The 7,589-nt window shown below is 37.2% G+C and overlaps 2 long non-coding RNA genes across 4 annotated transcripts; one reads left to right on the top strand and one right to left on the bottom strand.

Annotated features, from left to right (window-relative positions):
• Window positions 1-5,515: 5,515 nt before the first annotated feature.
• lncRNA:CR44345 (long non-coding RNA:CR44345) lies at window positions 5,516-6,162 on the bottom strand. The gene has a single exon (NR_124328.1). It is a non-coding gene; the product is annotated as a long non-coding RNA:CR44345 (long non-coding RNA).
• A 208-nt stretch (window positions 6,163-6,370) lies between these two features.
• lncRNA:CR43239 (long non-coding RNA:CR43239) lies at window positions 6,371-7,309 on the top strand. Of its 3 annotated transcripts, none has more exons than NR_124326.1 (2): window positions 6,371-6,516; window positions 6,587-7,309. It is a non-coding gene; the product is annotated as a long non-coding RNA:CR43239 (long non-coding RNA). The 3 variants fall into 3 exon arrangements; NR_124327.1 differs by having other exon boundaries at window positions 6,587-7,184; NR_047983.1 differs by having other exon boundaries at window positions 6,371-6,521; window positions 6,587-7,136.
• The last annotated feature ends 280 nt before the right edge of the window (window positions 7,310-7,589 follow it).

The following is a 7,589-nucleotide window of genomic DNA, read 5'->3' as shown; positions in this document are numbered from 1 at the left end:
AGTGCAAAACGACGAGAATTTCCCACTCCCAGTCTGCAAACGAAAATCCTAAAAATTTAATTCCAACAGTTAGAGCCAGTTGAGCGATAAAAGGTGAAAAGAAGCGGGTATATGGGCATTATAAAAAGCCGTAGAGAAGTATTAGTAATGTACATATAGCGAGAAAATAAAAATTAGGGGGCACTTACTTACTATTACGCTTAATGTAGTGAACTGAACTAAAAACAAAGACGCTTAAATTACAATGCATATAAGTACGTGTAAGCTTCTTATGGTTAAAAGCTCTTTTTTTTTTTGCTTATTACGATTGTACTATTAGTCAATTAACGTATTTTATTAAACAAATTAAAACGATTCTTCCCACCTTCTTAAACTCGTTACAAACCAATTCAAGGGTATAGGAAACTTTGAGTTTCGCCCACTAGTTTTTCCTATTTTTCCTCTATTTATTTTTGTATTTTTTTGCCATGTTGTTGTTGACTGCTGTTGGGTGCTTAAAAGCTTTGCATTAACTATTAAACGCAACTTGAATCGCATAACGCCACTTGGCACACAAAGAGGGTGAATTCAGAGGGTGACGGGTTAAAAAAGAAATACAAATTCGTGTCAGAAAAAGTGGCCGCAGGTCTAAAACAATAGAAGCCAAATTATGGCTAAAAGCGGAAAAACTGCCACACGAATCGTTACGCGAGTTGTGCCTATAAATTTGGAGTCTGCCGAAGCCAGGTGAGCAAATATACATTTCAAATAAATGCTTAGGTGCACACAAAAAGCGTGTGGCAATTCGGATAATGGATTTAAATACAATGTGTTAGGATCTGGCTACTTAAGTTTGATATAAACTTTTAAAGATTATTTTTCAATCAGTAAAATATCACAAATATTTAAGTTTAATTTAGTATAACACTTATTTGCGGGATTTAAGTAAGCTGTTCAAATACAAAGCGGGGTCTTACATTAAATGCTTTGCTATTTCTCGGATTTCTTAACTTAACTATGAACATGTCATCGAATTTTACTATACAAGTGATTAATTTTATTTTTAGTTAAGTGTACCGAAACTGCAGGTTTTACGCTAAATAAACTTTTATTTATTTTACTGCCTGACCCGCCTGGTCTTTCGCCTCTTTTTTTTTGCTCTTTCAGCAGCACGCGAGGGGTGCTAAAAAATTCATAGAGCACGGCTGGCGATACTGGCCAAAAAGAAGGGGGGATCGGGTGTTGTGTTGTGTAGCTGAAAATTCCTGGGCCAAAGGAGTCGAGAGTTTGAAGCTGTTAGTCTGACAGGTTGCAATGCTATAAAATGCAATCAGCTGCAAAGAAAATAGGTTTTGCTTCACCAAACAGACAAACTGAGGAAGGTTTTGAGGGGAAAGAGGAAAAAAACTGGTGGAAAACAGTAGAGTGCATCCACAGGAGCTGTTTCTACTGCTGCTGGATGGCATAAATTAAAGCGCAACAAGAGCAAACAGACTCAGGGCATATTTGCCAGCACGCACACACATACACATACACACTGCAGTTGGGTATGAGTGGGGGAAAATGTTCATGGAGTTTCCCGAATGGATGCGAAAAGCGGAGTATCATCAGGTATATATAGACAAACAGATTGTGGGCTGACTGCGGACATTCAATGGAATTGCCACAGGAGAAGACAAGACACGATGATAATGCTTCAAAGCGCTGACAACTTTCCGCTAAACAATCCTCTCCATTTTACTTGGTACATTTTCATTTTGCTTCTACGCCTGGGGCACGGCTACGTTTAATTGCCGCCTGTCGCTCAGCTAGACAATTGCAAATTGCCTAAGCGAAGCGGTTGCGAGTCAGTTAAAATAAAACCACATAATTACATATTCAACAGAAATTGTTAGCCTATTTTGGATAAAATCAATTAGGTCATACATAACCTTTGGCGTACCAGTTTGACGTGCTACTAAACAAATAGTTATCCGAATGGTTTACCATCAGCACACTGAACGGATAAATGTAAACAAGTGGCGCCCAACGTGGAGCGTTTTTGGCTTATAAGTAATAGGTTGGAAAAAGAGTTGTCAACCCTATGACGCAAAAATATATGCTAGACGATCTGGTCATACTGGTATTCTTTCTATTTTTGAAATTTACTTTTTAGCTTACTATTTAAAAAAAATCTGAGAAGTTAAAGTTAAGTTTGTTGCATTTTATCCCCACTTATTTTATGAATTTCTTTCGGAATTTAATATTTCTTAGCTATGCTTGCTACACCCTTTAACTCAATCAATCAATAAAGTAATTTATTAGAAGCTGCGCTTAACTAAAAACCAAACTGCTTTCCAAAAACCCACGACAGCTATTCAATTTCAGCTCCGTCAGTGGCTTTGATGGACCAAAAATTGAGGAGGAAGTTAGTAAGCCAAAACCCCAGCCACGCCCACACTCCTCCACGCCGCCGAATTACAACGCCCACGTCGCCCCTCGAAAATTCCGTTGCAATGTGAATTTGAATTGCAATTGCGAATGGCCGCGTGCTGGAAATTAAATAAAACACTCGCAACGAAAGGCTGTTAGGATAGGAGCATCCGCAGATACAAACTTTGTCATAGGGAAAAGTTTTGCGCTGCACACTGAACCAAAATGAAAACGTAGCCGAGCGTGATGAACCATGGCAGGATGCAAAAGGGGTGGAATCTCTGCAACGAGAGGAGCAAAACCAGGATGTCCTGACATCTGCACCCAGAACAATCAACCAACAAAAAAAAATAAATAAATAACCTGATATAAACTGGGGCCCTCGCTCTGATGCTGGATCAAGCTCAATTTAATTGCGTCTGACCAAAAGTAATCTACGGCAAAATGTAAACAGCGATCCATCGCTTCAAGCACGATAAATCATATGGCTCACTCATTTGTGCACTGCACTCTCATATTTGATTTATCCCATGGCCAAAAACCATCACCAACTGTCGAATCAATTGCATTTTTCGGTTAGCAGCTGTATGCGATTTTTGATGGAACACCGTAGAGCAACCACTTAGACCTGTTATTAGCCATCATAATTCTTGTGTAGACAACGAGCAGCTGCCACTTTTGGGTCCTCGAAACGGACGGACAGCACATCTATCAATTTGCTACCGCCGACCCACATGTACTTCTCACCCTTCTTTGTATCCTGTTCCATTCCGTCTATCACTTTTTGTACGAGGGCCTGCATAAGAAATTTAAATAATTTTTGGAGAAAAAAAAACGTAGATAAAATGGACGAATGGATCAACAGGATCAAAGTTATGATACTCTGTGTTTTTACCTATATCTAATGATTGGTTTTATAAGTAATCAAACAAGAAACTGTCATTCAAAATACGTTCCCTAAAATAAAGTTAGTTATCAAATTGTTGATGACTATTAAATTTAAGGTAACTAAAGAAATCTCTGTGAGTTTTTTATGCCATGTCTCGAGATTGGCAAACCAACGTGGACAAACTTTAAGGGGTATCCAGTGAAGAAAAGAAATCACATCAACACGTTGATAGGTGGGCAGGACGAAGGATGAAGTTGCGGCCATTTATCAGAGTCATGGACCCATAAATAAAACAAATAATATGAAAATATGCAAAATAAAGAAAATAAAAACATTGAAGAACAGCAAAAGAGGAGAAAAAATGTGAAAACGCACCCAGGATACATTTTCTCTAATAGATGGACTGAATGAAATGGGCCTGAGCCCTGGGGCTGTAGCCACTTAACCACCAGAACACCCTTTCTTCGCATGTGGATAGCGTTAAACAAATGGCCGATGACCCATAATAAAAATTATTATGAATGAAACAAGAACAAGAAAAACCCATTGGGCCATTGCCAACCCCCTCGGCATTCCACCGTCCCCTTGCTCCATCCAATAAATTGGGATGCGTGTGGCAAAGGCATGGAGAAAGTACCCTGTATCCTTTGGGACCGGGGATGCCGAGAATGCGATGCCATCGCAATGTCCGCCCCGGAATTATATTTGGGCTCTGTTCCAGGGCACGTGCATCAAGATTCAATTGAGAGTTCTAAACACAAAAATGGAAGCTGCTCTACAATGTTGTTGCACGCACACACTCTTACTTTCTGCTCAATCTTTTTCTTTGAGTGTGTGCGTGAGCGCGGCATTTCCGTTTTTCTAGCACACTTTTTTGCATCTAAAGAAAAAGATTTTAAACTTTAGATTTTCATTATATTGTGGGTATTGTTGGAAAAGGATTTAAAAGCGATTTTTTAAGTAAGCCACTTCTTCCAGTCAAATGCTATCATTAAGTTATAATATTTATTATTAATATATATATTATAATTAAAAAAATTGGAAATGTCTAGATAAAACCTAGTTTTATTTTATTATATTATTTTTTGAGATTATTAGAGTGGAAAAAATGCATATTGCGTATACGACTGTTTGGCTAGATGAAAGGCCTGATGATAAGATATTCTCTTGCTGGACCATACTTTGTAACTTGTATAATTTGTGATGATGTAAAATCGGAATGTGTAAGCGTATAATTTAATTTTACAAGTTTTTGGATGCCCCACAAAATTGCCTATAGCGCATCGAGTGGCACGAAAGGGACACAGCTTGATCCTGTCTCTCGACTCTGGCTAAGTGTAAAATATGAAAAATATACAAAAGAGGAAAAATCACAAAAAAAAAAATGGAAACTTCCTCTAAACACATTTCGTACGCTTCGTTGTGCCTTCACCTCTCTTAGTTCCCTTATCGGTGTTAGGGACAGACGAATGCAAATAGAGGGAGTGTGAGTTAATAAATAATAGAAATATTTCCCTCTCAGCTATTTTGCATATTTACCATGACCAGTTCACTACAGTTTAGAGGGCGGTGAGGTGTGCTTTTAGGGGAAGCCGTTGAACCGCTCTACGGATATGTGAATTGAAATGTTGTTTGGTATTGTTTACTTTGCCGTTTCGAGTACTTGGACTGTAAGTGAAAATAAATACATAAATACATAAAGACCAAAAAAAAGTACATACATAAATACAATATCTCTCTGTATCTGGAGGGAGTGGAACTGAAATCCATTAGCCGCCGAGTCTCAAGAGCAATGATAAAGGGCGCAGCAGCGGCGCAGAAAGCGAACCTAATAGCCTCGACTCGACGTGTTGTCCCTTTCAATTATATAAGAGGCGACCACCTCCTCCCAGGACACCCTACCACCCACTACTCCCCACCGCCTGACCTTTTCGAGGACCCTGCGGTTTTCTTTTCTTTCCCCTGTTGCCGGCTACTTGAGAGAATTTTTCAATTTTACACGTTGGCCAAAAGAAAAGGCGTTTCCACAACAGCAACTGAGAATCGAAGCTAGCTCATTGTTATTGTTCGTGGGAGTTGGCCAAGAGTCGGGGGAATATTCACTGAGAAAAATAGTTCTGAAATTATTAGCTTAGGAACACTTAAGTTTTCGTAAGATGGGGAAACAAGGCATTGACCAACTCATTTAATATTACCTGATTTAATATGTTCACACTTAGAAATGAACAATGTTTTAGTGGCTTTATTGAATACATTGAAATAATTGCTTTTTAATCTATAAAAATGAGGTCGTATTTTTTCAATGTCATTTAATCAAAATTAAAAAAATTACTTTATCGTTGGAATCCAGTATGTATTACTATTATTCTCACTACCATTTCGCAATGCAGGACGCTGAAATCCCGTGGGTGGAAAAGACCCCCGAAAAGTAGTATCCAACAAGCATGGGGGACCGGTATCCAATCCTCATCTATTTGCCTCGTGAAATTTATTGGCAGCAGAATAATGCGAGGCACGTTCATTTGATTACATTAAAACGAAAGTGGCTAAAAAGGTTGGACCACAAAGAGAGCCCTGAATAGAGCGTATAGCGTAGCGGAGACTAGGCGGAAATTTTTAAATAAATAAATAATAAACGCAGAACGAATTGGAGTGGGTTGCTGCTTATTATTATGCTGCAGATAAGGTTGATACCTTGAACAAGGGCATTTGCCCATTGTCTATATATTTGCCCAACAATGGACATAATGCCCTTTTGTGGTAGTGTGTGTGTGACGTTAAAACAACATACTCTGATTAATAAAGCCACAGAATGGAATTAAAATTCAATCGCAAATCGATAGTAGTCGTAATCTTAACAATGTACACGAATGCAAGGCATACGCCAAATGTCTTTTTAATTTTTAATTTTAAGCTACAAAAAAAAAAAAATACTTTAAAGTGGATTTTTTTAAAAGTTCAACCATGTTATTATAAAATTTGAAACGCCTTGCCGGTCTCGATTACATTTTGAAACACATCAATTAGTTCATTGTGTCATCTATAAATACTGTAGCCTTGGTATATGTTTCCCATTCGTGATTCAAGTGTATATCATCGCGTTTTTAGCTATTAACATAAAAAAATGTGGTCTATTAAGAGGTCCTCCTTTTTTCTTGCCACTTTCGCAATATTTTTAATCATTGCAAGCCAATGCACATTTCCTCTCCTTTGTCTACATAAAAATGTTTAACATTGTGAGGTAACTTTTTCATTCATTCATTTTTTTTCAATTCTAATTTTTTTAATATTTATGCCTTTTTTTAGCCTTCTTTTTAAGGATTATGTAAGATCATGTCTGTGCACAGGGAGAACCTGTTAAATGGAAACAATAAATAAGTTAATTGCCCTCTTTTGGCAATTTGTTTTCACTTTGCTGCTCTTGAGTATTTGAACATCGTAACTTTACTAAAATGACTATACCAATTCGATTCAGACACGCCGGTTAAGTTTTGAAATACTTAAACTATAAGTCAAGCGAAATTAATTGTTCCGGTTAGATATGCTAAAAATCGTAATTGCCTTTGAATACGAAGTACACTTTTTTTATAAATTGTAGTGTCTTATCAAAAAATCAGTTCATATTAGGTTTCAAAATTATGGAGACCCACCGAAGCTCTTTTTGGATTCTAGCAATACTTGCAAGAATTTCAACGACCTTTGGAATGTGTGATCCACGTTGTGCCGGGTTTGGAGATTGCTGCCCATAACACTTGTCGTCATTTAATATTTATTTCCTGTCTGTTGGTTTTTTGTATGATAGAAATAATCGCATAATTTGTAATGTGAAGTAAACAATAAATCAAGAAATATATTTAAGTTCGACTACCTTGTCAATCCAAGTGCTCGATCAAGATATTTTAATAAGACGCCTGCAGATATCTCAATCACGATATATATTCACAATTTGTTTCACCTCTGCATAAACAAATGTATCAATTCAGAATAAAAGGCCACAACTATTTGGCCACAAACATCACGTTACAGTTCACTGAACCAATCAAATCAACATTTTAACTGCCATTTGAGGCCAGAAAGATGAGTATCAATGCACATCACGCCGTTAATTGTTGCGCTTTAAGCTAGGCCAAATAAAACGGCAATTAAAATGCATATTTATTTATAATATAATTTGATGTATAAATGTTGTTATTTCTATAAAAAATGCAGTTAGTAACAAATCAAGCACTGCAGTTAATTGCATTTAAAATTAATTAGCATTAAATGCTTACAAATTTTGTGGCATAACGCAGGTCTGGTAAAATACACC

Source organism: Drosophila melanogaster, chromosome 2L (genome assembly GCF_000001215.4).
Source record: "Drosophila melanogaster chromosome 2L".
NCBI classification, from domain to species: domain Eukaryota; kingdom Metazoa; phylum Arthropoda; class Insecta; order Diptera; family Drosophilidae; genus Drosophila; species Drosophila melanogaster.
The sequence above is the reverse complement of the archived record's forward strand: the minus strand, read 5'-3'. Positions and strand labels throughout refer to the sequence as shown.